The sequence below is a fragment of the Callionymus lyra genome, chromosome 4, assembly GCF_982586985.1.
Source record: "Callionymus lyra chromosome 4, fCalLyr1.hap1.1, whole genome shotgun sequence".
In the NCBI taxonomy this organism is placed as follows: Eukaryota; Metazoa; Chordata; class Actinopteri; order Syngnathiformes; family Callionymidae; genus Callionymus; species Callionymus lyra.
This window is the reverse complement of record NC_141821.1, coordinates 9,653,104-9,671,055: the sequence shown is the minus strand read 5'-3', so window position 1 is coordinate 9,671,055 and position 17,952 is coordinate 9,653,104. Positions and strand designations below refer to the sequence as shown.

At 38.8% G+C, this 17,952-nt stretch overlaps 1 protein-coding gene across 1 annotated transcript in view; it reads left to right on the top strand.

Annotated features, from left to right (window-relative positions):
- The first annotated feature begins 864 nt into the window (after nucleotides 1-864).
- The window catches only part of LOC148081690 (RAS guanyl-releasing protein 2), a 43,254-nt gene continuing 26,166 nt past the window's right edge, over nucleotides 865-17,952 (top strand). Inside the window, exon 1 of the mRNA XM_087788656.1 lies at nucleotides 865-1,151. The gene's annotated coding sequence lies outside the window, so the exon portion shown is untranslated. The remainder of the gene's footprint in view (nucleotides 1,152-17,952) is intronic.

The window sequence follows — 17,952 nt, the reverse complement described above, 5'->3', positions numbered from 1 at the left end:
AAATCACGTACAGTCATAGATAAATAAGAAAAAACAAAAATGTAAAATGTAAAAAAAATAATGTAAATCATGTCAAATGTAAAAAAAAAAGAGATAGAAGAAAGAGAAAGAAATAGAAACTTGGTGAGAAATATAAGACAAGATCTTCAAATGTATAAAAAGAAAAAAATACTTGTGATTAATTCATTATTATAGTATAATATTTTTTTTTAAGACACAACAGTTGACAGGGATAACAAATGAGAAAAAATGTAAGAAATATAAAACAAGATCTCGAAATACATTTATATAAATATAAATCTTGTAAAATCATGTAAAATGTAACATAAACAAATTAAAATCATGTAAAAATAACATTTTAACTATTTTATTATTATCACGAAAGATAACACATATACTTGTGATGAAAAGATGATATACGTTTTTATTTTTGCGTTGACAGAGCAGTATTAAAAAAAATAAGAAAACTTGTGAGAAACACAAGAAAATATCTAATGCTTAACTTTTACAATAATTTACGTTACATATATATTGTTTGTTGTTATATATTTTTATATTGTGTCTTTAAATATAATAATCAGAAAAACGACTTTAACACAAGTGACATTTCTCCAAACGTGTTTTATTTTTAAACGTGTCTGACGTTTTATAATAAAGCCTGGAACTGAAGACTCGAAACACAAATTTATTCCAACTTTCACTTCCATGCTGCACAGAAACAGATAGAAATCTTCTGCTTCATTAGCCTCGTAATCGCGTGTAATTCCAAAAGCATCTTTCTGGAGCCCTGTCGTCTCGAGAGGCACCGCCGCGCAGCGACCGGCAGGCGGGACTATGGATCCGCACTGAGGAGCGCTGCGGGCGGCCAGAGGAAGCTCAGCTCTCCGCTCCAGCTGCTGCCAGATGACGGAGCTCAGCCGCTTCTCTCCAGCAACCGACGGGCTCTTAACTTGGAGCAGCAGAGAAAAAAAGGGGGAGGAGACTTTGTACCGGATTAATGTAGCGTCAAAACATCCGCAGGAGAAGCCCAGAAGGGGTCCCTCTGTTTGATGCCCCTCTCTCTGCAGGAGCCCCACTTTTCGGTTCTGACTTCAGTGATGTAACCATCCTTTTCCACTGACACCATGGGACTGGAGCAACTCTGAGCAAAGGTAAGAAGATCCACATGTTTCCTGTGACATAGTGTCAGTTGTTCATTTCTTCATTAATGTCACTTCATTTCTGAAAGTGTTTGCTCAGAGGAACGTATCCTCTCTTGCACCTGCTGAGCTGAAGGTTGAACTGGATTATTGTCTTGAACCTCATTCTGCTGTCATTTACGAGAGCAGCAGAAGAGGATGCAGGAATGTGTCTTTCCCGAAATAGATCCAGGGAGTGTCTGGTCAGGGGGCTTAAGGTAAACAACAAGTGTGTCGACACCGAACAGTTAAAATGTAGTTTTCTCAACAATCCAAACACACTTTTATTTAATTCCACTTCCTTGCTTTTGCTTTCTTCAAAACAGAACAAACATCAGAATATTCAGGAGATGTTTAGTCGATGTTTCCTATTTGTAGAATCGACTGATGTATTTGATACATTGTGTTTGTTACAATGTTTTACATTTTTGACCTATGTCCACTAGAGGGCTCCCTGATGTACTTTCTACTCACTGCTGCTTCTTGAAGTGAGTCCTGAATCTTAAAGTTTACATGTCGGCGAGAGGTTTTCCAAAGAGACCTTCTGTTAGACAGGATTCAATGTCTCCACTTGACCCAATGTGTTATTATTTTAGTTTAGAAAAAGTACCTTCTTAATTTAAAATGAGTCAGAATAGAAGAGCCTAATATTTAAGGTTCTATTTTAGTTGTCATCAGTTTAAAAAAATATGTATTCTGCATCGTCGCTATTTTGGATGATCAAACTGAATCCACACAAGGTTTAATATGATAATGTATATTATTATTATTATTATAATACTGAAAACTACACATTATTATCTCCTGTTACTGTTATTGTAGGTATAATTGATTAGCTGCGACCATCCAAGATGTCTGTTTCTCCTATGAAAGGATGACTTCTGTGGGGTCTAAAACAAGTGGAATCAACACAGAAATGAGATGATCAATACAGCTATAGGTCCAAACTACCACTCGCTATTCATGATTTCTAAAAAAAAGTGTCTCTATACTCACAAGAAAGAAGTCCTTAAACAGATATTTATTGACAGCTTCTCCATCAGGACGATCGAAACTTCACACCGTCGACAGATTGAAAAGAAAAAAAAAAGGGATCGTCAGGCGTCAGACGCTCAAATCAATCACGTTATCGATCATCAGTGTTTGGGTCGAGTCTCGTCTCGGCCGTCAGCGGCGTTGAAATATCTCATTTATTTCCCAACAACATTGAGCAGAATCAATTAAATCCAGTCTGGAGTCAGAACACTTGATTCTTCTGCCGTTTCAGAGCAGCGGGGATTACAAGGCATATATCAGGGATGATGATTACGTGACTGTGCCGCATCCTCGCTCAGATTTATCCACACATGTTCCCATGTGAGGGCGTCACCGTACGTCTACAACGCACGTCTGGAGATTTTCTTGTTTTTCTTTTCTTCCTCCGCGTTATTCACCGGAGCTGAGCCGGTGAAGGATACAGTTCAATGGAAATACAAGGTGAAATGTTCCGTACATGTGTGTCAAACAACATGACACAAGGGGCCGGAAATCTTCTAGAAATCAATCAGAGTTCAGTTCTATTCTGATGGTAGAAGTTTATCATGTCTGTTTCTTAACTTAACTTAAACATATTTATCGGTCACCGTGTTACCATGAACGTTCATCTACTTTAAACAAATATACTTGGGATCAATAAAGTATTATCGTATAAGCTTTTATTTTTTCGCGAAGACACAACAATAGAAAATGATTTGACCCTTGTATTATCTACAAATGTCATTGTTTTATCCCTTGTGTTGAGGCCTACACCGTTGCAGATGTATTTCTGAAAGCCAGCGAGGTCGTTATTTGTTCTGGCCTTCGGGTCACCTTGACCCTGAGATAACGCAAGGGCTTCAAAAATAAAATGAACTAGTCTCTGGGCCACTTACAATAACTTGGAGGTCGGGCCAAGTGTGTACAATTGAGTTTATGATTGAAAAATTAAAAACAAATATATCTAGATCAGTGGCGGCTGGTGAATAATATTATACTAGGTGGCGCTCTTTTCAGTAACACTTCCTGCCTATACCATTGAAAGAATCAGTCCAAAACAGTCTTATATTAAACCTAGAAAATATTACTTGTGGAAATCAACATTTTGACAGATAACGGTGAATAATACATGTTTATTACGCTCCTTGTTCAGACAAACACATTTCTAGATATGACCAATGACGACACAAATCAAGATTATCATCAGAGTTAATACAACTATAGCCGATCAAATGTGAAGACAAAACACACAGAATTATTCATTTTGATGACGATTTTCAAACTAAAAAAAAGAACAAATCATAATAAACCTTTTAAACTCATTATTACATTTTGAATCTGAAAAGATAAATAAAAGAAAAAAACGTCAGGAGGTCAGGAGGGCAGCAGCCCAGCGCCCCCTAGGGGCCGTCCGCCACTGATCTATAGTTTTGAGCATCACCTTAAGTCGACCTGCACCGACCTGTGTCTGCAGCAGGTGAACCCGTCGTCAGATAATCCACTTTAACTTCCATTATGAGGCTCCAGAACCTCACAGATTACAGTGGTGTGGGCCGGGTCACATCCTGGAGGAGCTGATGTCGTTAAGAGTTCGGGCTGGAAATGTTTGAACAAAACTGTGACGTTGAAGTCAAATAAAATCAATGGGGATGTTTGGTGAAGGAGGAAAAACACAGGGATAATAAAAGGCTTAAATAGTATTTCAGCTTCAGCTACAAACAAGATTAAAATACAGATTTGTTTAACAAATATTTTGATACAAATTCGAATAACGAGGCTTCAACACAAGATGGACGTTACAGACGAGCAGTACGGAGGTATTTAGATGTTTTTAAGTGTCTTTTTGGACGAAGATGAAGACAACTGAGCTCCAGTCGCTACATTAAAATGAACAAACATTTTTCTCTATAACTCTAAAAAGAAACAGATTACTCTTAGTTGACAAGAGGGTGAGTAGAAAATGAGTGAAGTTTCACTTTAATATATGTTGACAGACTCGTACTTCCTGTCAAAGATACTTAAGTAAATAAATATTTAGTTCAACCTCGCCAGCAACAAGATTTAAGCCCTTCGTGTGATTTAGTTTGACACCTCTAGTTTAGTAGCATAGCCTACAAAAAAGTGTGTTAAAAATGTAGGTTTTTAAAGAAATATGTTGATAGTTGATAGAAGGTAAGGTAAGGTAAGGTAGAACTACATCCCACAAGACATTTCTTTCCACTTTGATTCATATACATTGTTATACATTCTGAGCTGAACAACCTCTCCGTTCTAAATACACCTTCGAAGAACCTTTCAACATGTTTAACTGAACCCTCGAGTCGCACACTTGTATTTAAGTCTTCGAAAACTCCTACAAGTGAAGGAACAATCTCCTCCCACTCTCCATGCCGCCTCGCTCTGTATTTTCTGCCGCAATGCAATTACCTCGGGCCTCCAGAGCAGCCACCCTTGATATTCAACGTCCTCCTCCTCCACCTGCAGCGTTGCACTTATCAGGCCTGCGCCCCGTAATTGGCTGTACGGTGAAGAGCCGCCGCCGCCGCCTGACGCGAATGGAGAGCAGGGAAGAAGGGCAAACAAAAATCAATCCAGCCACCAAACAAATAATCAGAAAAAATGACCTTTTTGCCTTTTTTTTTGTACTGTTTTTGTGAGCGAACTTTTCACCCCCTTCATTGGATCCATGCATTGACCCTCTGTCACCTAATTACTCCCAGAGGCCTTTATAGTGTCAGAGCTGAGGTCACGTTACGGTCCTCATGACTGCATCTCTGCTTCACAGCTCTGGAGGTCGTACCCGGGGACGGAAGGTTGCATGAGGTTTGAGGAAATAAAAAATAAATAAAAAAGGTTTTAACTGAACCAACCACTTTTTTGTTTCCTGCAAAACTTTCTGCAAACAGATGTGAAACGCAGTTAAACCCATTAATCTGAAGGACTTTATTTAATCTGTGCTTTTGTCATGACATTCTAAAATCACATTCGATTAAAACATAACGTTTATTTTCAAAAATTTAATTTCAGCACTCGAAGCGCTTCACATTAACCCACCCATTTACACACTGGTGGGAGTAGGCTGCAACACAGCTCCCCATCTTGCTCAGCGACACAACAACACAATCATATTGAGAGCTGGGCTTGAAACCCACGACGTCGGAGCTACGATCGGAGCTACACGGCCAAGGTATTATAACTGACTTAAGTACTTCATCCACTTTTCCGTGTAAGGATAGATGAATACATCATTGTTGTTTGACTTATTTGTTTTATTCAACTATTTACTAGTGATGGGTCGACGAGGCTTCATGATACAGTATCACACAGTATGATGAAGCAGTGGCTTTACTATAAAAGGCCACTAGATGGCACCCTAATTATAATATTTGTTTCTCATCCACCAACTCAATGAAACAGGCATCATTTTCAAGCTGAGAGTGCCATCTAGTGGCCTTTCAAAATGAAGACACTGCATCACGATACGGCATCAAACAACCGATGCTGTATCGTGACGCCTCATCAAAGCATCGCTAATATGAGCCAGGATTTTGTTGTGGATTTTGTATACTGCAGGTCTCTGCAGTATTGTTTTGCTCAAAGCTCTTTATACGTTGAAACATTTACATTAAGCCAGATCTAAAATGCTTCTTTTGGAAATTAGATTTTAGTTTTTTTCATAACCAAACCCACTTGGCTGTGATTGGTCGCCATTGAAAAGAAAAAACGTAGCTACTTTCTCCTCGTCTCTGCCGACAGATCCTTGGGTGAAGTTGGTTAGATACTGGGAATTGGATGAATATTTAATGCTTCTGCCTCGGTTGTTTACCCCAGTGGAGATAACTGATCGCCGGCTGTCAAACATTTAAAAACACAAACATGAAACGGTAAATAAAGTGCAGGATGAAGCCCATTTTTTACTTGTGTTTTAAATGTAGAGTTGTGTGATTGTAGTTGGAACTTTTTCCTGCTCGCGGCAAACATGGAGGTTAGTGCTGCAACTTAAAAGCCATTTTGTCCAGCCTGGATTGGGAAAATCGTTCTTGCGTGTCCTCTCTGTGCTTTTGGGGTTTCCTCTCGGCGCTCGGGCTCACTCACAATAAACAAACCCTTGAAGTGGATGCAAATGCGAATGTGAGGGTGTCTGATGGGGGGCGAGAACTTACCGCAAACCCACGTGGACTCTGAAGGAGCAAATCTTTGTTTGACTCTGTAGAACGATTTCATCTTCTATTGCGCCGAAAATATTTAGGGACCAACAAAGCCTGAATGTACATGGAGTCCAACATGCTAAATTAGCTTAGCTAGTTACCTTTTGCCAGAGTAACTAATACCTAGGAGACACATACGTACAGAACACCATCGTCGGCATACAATCAAATAGACATGGATGCAAATACACAAACATTTGGTTGTGACCAGTCCAGAGCTGTTGCTGATTCAGCATAATGTTTTTTTTTTCAGTTCATGAAATTATATATATATATATATATTTTCTTTCAATATTTTTTATTGGAAAACGACAAATTAGATCATAGTGTACATCACAAAACTTTCTTTGACGTTTTCCTTGTTTTTTTAACATACATAAAAAACAAAAAATAAAATAAATTAAAAAAACAAATCAATAATAATACAAAAATAGAGGAAAAACAAAACAACAATACAAAAAAAAACACCCGCACCCTCCCCCATATCCTGGCATTCTTAACGTAACCTCTAGTTAGTGCTACAAGTTAGAATAATGAGTTATACTCCTAACCACTCTCAGTCATGAAATAATATTTTTACTTTGTTCTATCTGAACGTTGGTCCGTGAATATAATCCTAACATTTAACCGTGACTGCAGCGCAAGAGAGGTTGAGAGACAACTGCTCTAATGGACAACCTTCTCTTCTGACTCTGTAAAAAAAATCCTTAATGAGAAAACAATAGTCCTGTTGAGAAATAAGCTGAAATACTCAACTTCTTATATGTATTTCACATTTTTGAGCAACAAAGGAAAGACTGAGAGTTGAAAGTAACTGAATTCCGGTACCTGCAATCAGAAAGAGGATTTTTTCATAATCTTCCTCATGTGCAAGAGGTTTTATTACAGGAAACTCTGGGGTCTGTGGTCTGAGAGGCAATTTCAATACGTGGCATCTCACTTGAGTGCACTCAACCTGACAGTGTGGGTAAAAGTATTAACGCGGCAAACTGACAGCAGAGTGCACGCCGCACGAGTGTGACTGACACGAGTTAACGAAACGGCAAAAAGCAAATGAGTCTCGGAGGAAAGAAGGCGAGCGAGGATCCGTGAGCCGCAGTCACACTCTAGACAAACCTAAAGGAGATGATAATAGACACTAATGGTGAGGAGCCGTTGAGAAGCACATCCAAACAAAAACATTGTATTTAATTGTAAGTCGTTTCGCTCATTTCTAAGTTAGAGCCGCTCAAAGTTTGCACAAAGGCTGCACTAAAGCTCACACATTCATTTAGTTATTCTACAAATTCGTTCCCAGCTTTTCATATTTTTGAGTTTTTTGAAAAAAAAAAGAAATATATATTCTGTCCAAACAGGTTCGGTTTCAGAAAATCCATCAGAATTGTTTTTATTTGGGAAAAAACAGATATTAAACACAGTCATAAACCAAAAGCTTGAATCAGCTCCTTGATTAGAAAATGATTTAAGGAGGTACACGCACCTAGTATTCTATAGTAAGTCATTTTAAGAAAGTAATTTGTATTTATAGAGCGCTTTTCCAGACCAGGGTCGCAAAGCGCTTAAACAATCAAAACAATATTCAATAAAGTATATACTTAAAAGGTCAAGTTTTAAATCTATATATATATATAAAGATAATGGTGCAAGACTGGAGCCCTGAGGATCGCCACATGCTTACTTTCAGCATTCACAGAATGATTGTAATAACAATCAACTTTTTCTATAGAATACTGAGGTTCCAGGATGTGTGGCCATACTAATCCCATGATATCAATTCAATAAATGTCACTCCATTATCCATCTTTTAAATGTTTTCATTTGGCGTGAATACAGCTATAGTGAGAAGGACTCAAAATGATGACGGTAAAAACATTTGTTTCTAATTTAATTATTATTCTCCTTCACTTCTTACATTTATATTTCGAATCAAACAAATATTTGTTGTGCAGTGTATCTATTTTTTTTCTCTGTCTATTCTGCTGTTTTGTTTTTCATATCGAGGCATGGAAGGGAGTTGGTAAAAAAAGCTTGATGTACATAATTATAATCAAAGAAACACACACTGTTGTTGTGTGTTTTCTTTCAACATCTGGATTTCAACAACCAAAGCAGATCTTTTTCTTTAAAAAAAAAACAAGCTTTTTCTCCATGTCTACAAAAAAAGACCACAGCTGCAACCTACTTTTCATAATTCAGTGGTTAACAACTCACTTCCTCCTTCTCTCAGTCGCAAGTTAAGAGATAGAGTGAAGGCCGGGAAAAGTTTTATCCAAATGCATTTGTGTTTTATTGTTGCATAACTGCAGTAGTAGCTATAATCCAGTGCAGAAGCGCTTCCAACACATTCCTGGCATTATTTGTCCCAGAAGTCTTCCTCGGACACATGTGCTCGTCTGATATGTCAGATAAAGTCCCTTCATGGAATCTGTTGAATCCAGATAATACAAAAAAACTGTAACAACAGGAAGTCTGACATCAGCAAAGCTGCGAAAAATTAACTTTGACTTGAGCTGCAGTTCAGAAGTCGCCAGGATTCCCATGTCAGAGAAAAACACGGCGGTCAGAGGTTATTGGAATGTTAAGATGAAAATGTTCGAGTTCAAACAATTATTGTCAGTTAAAACGCGCTTAAACCACACACACAAACACACACACACATATATTAATGTAAAATAAAACAATAAAATAATTAACAAATAAAACAATGTCAAATATAATCGCTTTATTTTTTCAAATTCAATTTCTATATTCATCAAACATTTTCTGAAAAAGAAACACTATCTTTATTTAGCATTTTCTGATGGTTGTGTCATGTTTTTGTTACTACTTTACATACAGGTAACGTAAATATAATAATATATAATATTAGATTAAGGAGACTTTAATTACATGCAATATGTTCTAATATATAGCGTTCAAGAAATAAAATAGATAATTATACTTTACATATATATTTTGCTGTCAAGATACCAACAAAACACTTAATAATCTTCTATAACCTTTATTCACAACTATTTTTAAGTCTTCAACCAAAAACTAAAAAATCTTTTCAACTAAAAAACAGTTCAAACAAACTATTAATGAAAATCATTTTCATTCATGGATGAGGCGATATGTTAGTTAAACTAGCTGAGCTAATCTAGCATGTTGGTTCCATTCATCTCAACATACATTCAGGCAAGAAGATTGACATCTGTCAATCGGGGAGTCTCCCTCGTGAACCTGGATAATCACCCACGAGCTCTACGCTCAATTATTCATACAAATTATATTAACCAGATCTCTTCTCAGAAGAGCTTTCAATGAAGGAAGACGACTCTTGATGTCGGAGGCGGGTTTGTCTCTTGACGATGGTTTAGGCGACTTGTGTTCATGACTGTGAATAATGCGTCAACATTTTTATTCCTTAAACTGATTTGTTTATTATTATTTAATTGTGTTTAGAGGTGCAGTTTTACTATTTAGTAGTGTTGGGTTGTTGAGGTATCATGAAACACCTGATGAGGGTTTCATGATACATTATGATACAGTGTCCTTGTTTTATGTAATTTTTGTTTGTCTTTGAACCGCAATTTCAATGAAACCTTAAATCACCTCCTGAGCTCTGAAAATACAACACTGTTCTATGAAACCCCATCAGCTGTTTGATGAAACTCCATCAGCTGTTTTATGAAATCTCATCAGCTGTTTGATGAAACTCCATCAGCTGTTTAATGAAACCTCATCAGCTGTTTTATGAAATCTCATCAGCTGTATGATGAAACTCCATCAGCTGTTTTATGAAACCTCATCAGCTGTTTGATGAAACTCCATCAGCTGTTTAATGAAACCTCATCAGCTGTTTTATGAAATCTCATCAGCTGTTTTATGAAACCTCATCAGCCATTTCATGAAACTCCATCAGCTGTTTCATGAAACCTCATCAGCTGTTTCTTGAAACCTCATCAGCTGTTTAATGAAACCTCATCAGCTGTTTTATGAAACCTCATCAGCTGTTTCATGAAACTCCATCAGCTGTTTTATGAAACCTCATCAGCTGTTTTATGAAACCTCATCAGCTGTTTGATGAAACTCCATCAGCTGTTTTATGAAATCTCATCAGCTGTTTAATGAAACCTCATCAGCTGTTTCATGAAACTCCATCAGCTGTTTCATCAAACCTCATCAGCTGTTTCCTTAAACCTCATCAGCTGTTTCATCAAACCTCATCGGCTGTTTCATGAAACCTAATCAGTTGTTTCATGAAACCTCATCTGCTAATAGCAACATGGCTAACAGTGAAACTCCCAAAGGGTCCAGTTATATTCAACATAATTTCTTGATCATGTAATTCACTTTCATAATCCTGTCTGTGAGAACCGAAGACTGGAAGTAGCATCTGTGATGTCAGTGGGTCTGTTTTGAAGCCGATCCGTGGCAGCGGCCATCTTGGAAATGCAGGTCTTCTGTCTTATCCTGAATCAGATCAAGAGTTTGAGCCATTAAATTGATGAGCTTGAGATTTAGTTGACAAACGGTTGCCCGCCTTTGGTATTTCTTTGCACTTAAGGTCTAGATCAGGGGTGGGCAAACTCGGTCCTCAAGGACCGCAGGGTGTGCAGGTTTTTGTTCCAACCGATCAAGAGGACACATTTTGACCAATCAGGTGTCTTAGGAGTGTAATCAGTTGATTGTCCGTCTGGTGTTGCTTGTTTCAGCTGAAACCTCATTGGTTAAAATGTGCATGCTCGATCGGTTGGAACAAACCTGCACACCCTGCAGCCCTTGAGGACCGAGTTTGCCCACCCCTGGTCTAGGTAGACACTGGGCCAAGGTTTGTGTGGCCCTGTATTTATGTGGCCCTCATTAGGTAAAATGTAGAAAACACTTTGTTTTTATATTTATTTATTTTAAGTATCTTTTAAAATTATCTATATGGTTTTTGTTTTAGGACTTTTGGTCAGTTTTCAGAGTATTTATTGCCTCTCAAAAACATTAAACCCTTGTGCGGCCACCGGGTCAAAGTGACCCGGCTGCGACATGAGGGTTAAATAAATACCCTAAAAAATAAAGTGCTTTCATATCAGAAAAAGAAAGCTAAATAGGTTACTATAAAATATAGCTTGATTTTATTACTTGAGTTTAAACTTTAAGCTTTGTTTTTGCTTGACGGCCCCTAATGTCAGCCACTTTATACATGTATGAAATGTGGCCCCTGAGTAAATTTAATTTCCCACCACTAATCTAAGGCAATCATTTGGCAAACTAGGAATTGCTCGGAATCAGTCACATTATTTACGAAAAACCCCCCTAAGACATTTGTTACTAACAACTTTGGATCGAACTCCTTTCTATTGACTTCACTGAAGGAACAAGTTGTTTCATGTTCTTGATGCAGTTTTCACAGTCATTTCAAGGGAAATTAAATCGTGACAAACTCTTGTTTTTGGTAAACGAGTAATGAGTAAGACGTTGCACACACATGTTTCAAGAGCTCGTGAGCGCGAAACGATTGCACCTTTTCCGGTGTTTGTTGTCAAGCAGACTTTCACATGTGCAGAACAAGAGCAGGAAGTTTCTGAGCAGAGCCGCCACAAGTGTCAGACTCAATGATGGATGAGTGAATGAACTGTTATGTTATATTCGGGGCGCGCCAGGCGGACGACGCATGCTTCTGTTATTCCGCTTCTAACTGAAGTTGTGAAATACGAAATTCCACCACACCCTCTTTCTCACTTCCTTTTTATTCTTGCATCACATCTGCCTCATAACCATCTGTGTCACCAGTATTTTCTTGCTGTTAGCGCGAGCGAACACTCCACGCTTCCCTCATAGCATCACTGCCCCCGTCTCCCAGAGGAGCAACTGCAGCTGCTAATCTGGTTTTGCAGCCGGTGCCCCCCCCAACCCCTCTAGTACTGTGGCATTCAGTGTGTCCGGGGAAAAGGAAGCATTCCCTCTTCCTGCTCTTAGTACCCTGCGGTCTGTAAATAAAGCCACCCCCTTCAGGAGTGCTCTATCTGTCCCATCATGCACCAGCCTACTCGCTAGTGCTTCCTGAGTCATGTGATAATCATGAGTGAGTTTGCATGTTTTGATGGATTTTTATTTGTGGAAAAAAAATGGAATAAAAATTTCCACAGAGCTCAACACACACGACTACGTCCAAAACACCCCAGCTATTCACGTGTTAGTTTTGAGTGTCTGAATAAATAAAATTATATATATATATATCAAACCAGCGTCCATTGAATAGTCTTAATGTGTCAACGTTTTATAGTGTTTTAGTCTTAAAAGAGTTTGACTGAAATACTATTATTAAATCCAAAATATTTAAGCAGAGAGCACCATCTAGTGGGTTGGCAAAACTGAAGGCAATGCTCCATGAAGCTTCATCAGCACTTACTGACGATGGGATTAAGACAGCGGTTAAATCCATTTCCACAGACTGTGACTTCAAGTAATTTCGATTGAATAACTGTGTTTCAAAGTAAAGTGTTCTGATAGTTCCTATTGATAGTTGCTGTGTGAGCAGCACCAGTTGGAAGCAGAAGTCTTATAGCGATTAAAAAAAGGCATCCTTGGTTTTAATGTGTCCATGGTTTTAGAATGCGCTAATCTCTCAGTCGTGAAATAGTTTTACTCAAATCCAAAAGCAAAGAGAGCGCCATCAGTGGGTTGTCAATAATGAAGGCAACGCTTCATGAAGCTTCATCAGCACTTCACGACGATAGGTTTTTTCAAAGCGGTTGCATTCATTTCCAACATTGTCCAAGATTAGAGAACTTTTGGAAACTTCCAGGAAGAGAAAAAAGATCAAGACAACATCACATGTGGACTGATGGGGCCGGATACGCTTCCGTTTTCACAACATTTTACAATTTCACAAATACTAATATTCCAACAATGGAGGTAAGAAAACAAAAAAAAGTTCAATCTTCTATGTCACAGATTTTTCAAGTAGTGGATCACAGACTGGAACTTAAAGTAATTTGATTGAATACTGTGTTTTACAAAGTTAAGTTTTCTCGATACTTCTATACTTTACAAGCACTTGAGTCAGCTTGCCTAAAGAGGTTTATTTCAAAAATAAAAGTTACAGCCTCTGAAAAGTTGCAAGAAGGTTTCTAGACTTCTACTAGACCTTAGTATTTTCTGCGGCACTAAATCCATGTGAGCGTGTTTAAGGGATGATACAATAATCCTAACATCAGCTTCTTCAATCTAAATACAATGATACAATCTTCTTGGCACAGGTTAAAAAATTATAATAATGCTGTTTTTTTTCTTACAGTTTTAATTTAGGATATGAGGACAGAACACACTAAGTTGAATATTTAGTTAAAATAGATATCCTCCTATGCCAGGCACGTCCATTTATGGCCCTTAAGCCGACTTTATGTGGCCCGAGAAGGTCATTACAAACCCTAATATTCAACCGGAGACACTTCACATAAATAAATGAAAAAGAAAAAAGGAAAAATGTTCTCACTTCATAAAATGTGTCCCTCGTCCAAAAAATAAATGTAAACACCCCTGTACTATGCCCTCTTTTTCCTGTTGACTTCAATTCGGTCTGACAGGTGTCAATCAACGTCAAATATCTGATATTGAATATTGACAAGACTGTCTCACCCGGGGCAGGGGAGTCCTAAGGAACTAGCAAGACCCTTCTGAGGATCCTCCAGGAATATAAATACATTTTTATTTTTACCTTCCTAACTAGCAGGAGGTTTGATTCTTGGCTCTTGTCATTCCGACTTCCTGCCGAGCGTTTCCGCCTCTAATTCCGACCTCTTCATCCGAGAGTGTGAGCGACGATATCTCTACTCCCGGCTCTCTGAAGATTCCCCAGCCCCTGGAAAATTACCTAGAAAAGGACAACCTGTCAATTACGTACGTTTCCTGCACCATAAATAGATGTGTGTGTATAAAGATGGTGGTTATGGCAGGATAAATACTTTTAGCAGCGACTCATGGAAGTATCATTACAGGATAAAAAGGATTGAAGTGGAGATGTTTTGCTCGGGGGGGAATATACCAGGGAGGAAATGCAACTATAATTGAGATGCCAATAGTAAGATGGATCTCACAGCGTTTGTGTTTATCCTAGTCTTATTACCGATCAATTGTGTTATCGATACAGAGGGGTGTGAGCGGGTGGCGCTGAATTATACTCCTGCGACAGTAGTTGATGTGTCATTAATGGCCAATAAACTCACATCGATCCAAATCATGTGTTTAATCCACTGGGAACTTTAGATAAACTTTACTTCAGCAGCTGTACTTTATAGTTACTAGTAAAGAAGTAGAAGAAGAATGAACTCGATTCATTAATGGTTTTTTAATCATTCTTTAATGCATTTTAGTGTAATGTGCACGTTTTTAAATAACATAATTTATAATGTTCTGTACTGTGTACATGTACCGTGTACTGTGTGATGAGTGTATGGTAAAAGAAACATTATTATTATATTATTATTAATGAAGCGCCATGTGTCCCAGCAACATAGGGTGAGAGGGTCACTGGTCATCAGCAATAGACACTTTCTAGTAAAGGCATATTAGTACTGAGGTGTCAATGAAGCTTCGTGAAGTCTTGTCTTTTTTGGGGGTCAGAAGGGGGCGCCCTCATTTAAGAAATGAATCTGCCAGATAGGATGATTTTTCACATGAAAAGATTATAGAGCAGAGAGTGACAATGAGATATCGCTTCACGAAGCTTCATCGACCCATCACTAATAGTTTCAACCCTACAATCCTGAGATCGCAGTCGTCGTCGCGGCTTTTCTGACTGAACCCTTATGAGAGCAGATGTCCAGCATTTGACCCGTCAGACTCCGAATCAATGGCAGGGGAGAGTGTGACATTTCCACACACCAGCGAATCAGATTCATCACCACCCAGGTCTGATCGCTCCTTTCATCCCCATCTCGCCCCCTAATCTACCTGATCGATGGGACCTGGGAGGCTGTCGCCAGGCAACGCCGGACGACACCAAAGCCGCGACCGCTTGTAAGAGACCAGGGAATCAATGGGGACTGGACCTCCGGAGTGGACGGCAGGAAGGACATTTATATGGCTGCGGCGACACCGCCGAGGAGATTTCAACGAGGAATGTTGTGAGGAGAGGGAGCGACGCTGGTGCATTCCTGCGGATGGCATCGTAGCCTATCAGCGCCCAATAGGAGTCTCACCCTGTCAGCCGTGCAGCAGGTCCTGATGTCAGCAGGAACTGAAACCTTTATTAAGATCACGAGGACAAAGTGTTCTAACGTGAACAAATGCAGAAGTAAGAAAACATTCGACAGACGACTCTGGACGATGAGTAATGACTCCTGTTGTTCGGTAATAAAAGACGTCGAGGAAGCTTTTCTTCCTCTTGCTGTCATGAGAAAGGAGAACAAAGGTCTGAACCAAGAGACTGTTGTGCAACACAACGTCTCTATTGCATGTGTGACACACACACACAAAAATAAAACACACATACAGGTCACAAAGCTTTTTTTATACCTTCTCAAACGACAAATAATCCACTGGAATTTAATTTCATAGATTTATCAAAGATTTATATTAAATATTAAATCTAAAAACCATGGCAACCACAACTTAAAATGCACTTATTTGATCAACAACGCACAATAACCACACTTTTTGCCAACTGGCCTCAGGGTGTGTGTATACATTCCCAAGTCAATACCATCTTTTAAATGTCAAGGTTCGCTTCGAGCCTCCGAGCAAGCGACCTCATTCACTTATTTATCCAATACGTGTGCGGTTTGTTGTGTTGTGGAAAAAGGCATTGATGAGGATGTGCACACTTCTATTGTTTCTGACACAATGCTGCAGAGATGTGGGTGGACACACTCAATAACAGTCTTTAGGAGAATCGTGGACCGCACAAACACACGCTCCTGCACAAAAGGCAAGACAGAAATGACTTCACGCTCGGCTTCCGACTCTTTGTGTTGTCACCCGACATCGTGTTCGAGACCCAGGAACACTTTCACACACGTTCCTCGTCGGTGACTCCAGGGGTGTCGATGTTCACCATCAGTGGCCTGGATCGACTCCTGCACCGGCACAAGAAAGCTAAAAAAAACATGAGTAGAATACTGTTCTGGAGGTGGAAGAGATTTTATTTTCAGGAACTCTAAGAATTGATATCATGTCTCAGCTTATCCTTCACAAGGGCCTTGTCCAGTTCATCCCAGGGGCCAAAGGGTTCCAAACCCTGCTAAGATAGTTTTTAAACTAGTGCTGTCAAAACATTTATAGAGACAGATTATCTCTTACACATTCATATAATTAATGTTTTTTATTGTCTCCATATAAAAGGTGGGAAAAACACAAAGCTTGATTTAAAAAAAAAGTCTCTATTGGGGAAGATCAAAATATTGATAAATAAAATGTAAAATATTAATTTGAAGTAAGTATTTAAGCCCCTGCCACCTTTAGTTACCACCAGCAGGGGCGAATATTGTTGTGTTGTTTTGGCTAAATCATTAAAAAATATATAAATTAGACAACAGGACGATAAAAAAAGGAGTATTATAGAGTTAACCAATCCATTTGACTCACCATTGTTTTAAACCCGGTCACTCAGACAAAAAATACAGAAATTCTACTTGCAAACAAAGGCAAAGTTAAAAAAAAAAAAGGTTGATCATGTGACATTAATAATCTATCGTTTATGATACAGAACAACTTTCTAAGCTCGGTGAGAAAAATTGGTGGAGAAACACACTTGTCATGGGTCAACAAACAAAGATATTTACTATATCCGTAAGACAAATAAGCAGTTTATGTTTTCCCCCTGCTGTCGTGTCATTTAAGTTATTGATTATCCAATTTGTTGCTTTTCTAAATGGCTTGTAAAGCCATTGAGTTAAAAGCTCCTTTTCTTTTGGCATCTGAAAACTGCTCGTAGTTAATCATTGTCTTTTGCTGGAACTTTACTTCTTTTAAGAAGGAAACTTGAACCTGATTTGATTGTTTTCTGTGTTTTTTCTTTCTTTTAACCTTTACTTTGAGTGGATGATTTACACTTGAAAAGAGCTTGACAGAGGTTTAGCGAATAAAAGTTGACGATCTCAAAGACTGATGACCTCTTATGTGTGACGTCCATGTTTCCGGCTTTGATGTCAGATGTTGCTCCAGGATATAATGTCTGGGATGATATTCTGTAAGGATTTAGAAGAGACATATTAGAAGATACAGTTTCTGGTTTTTACTTTATATTTTTCAACCCAAAAATTATTGAATTTCTTCGGCGGACCTACATCGTCCAGCTCTTCCCCAGGGGACCCTAATGCATTCCAAGACCAGGTGAGAGACATGGTCTCCAGTGTCCTGCGTCTACCCTTTGGTCTCTTACCGGTGGAACATAAACACCTCCAAATCCATCTTATCTGACTCCTCTCAACACAAGGAGCAGCGGTTCTACTCCAAATCTCTCCCGGATGACCTTGCTTCTCACACCATACCCCCGCGATCTTGTCTTTGCCTTTTGGCTTAGCTCACCACCAAGATCCCTATCCGCCTGTCCATCTCCCTTAATCGTGAACAAGACC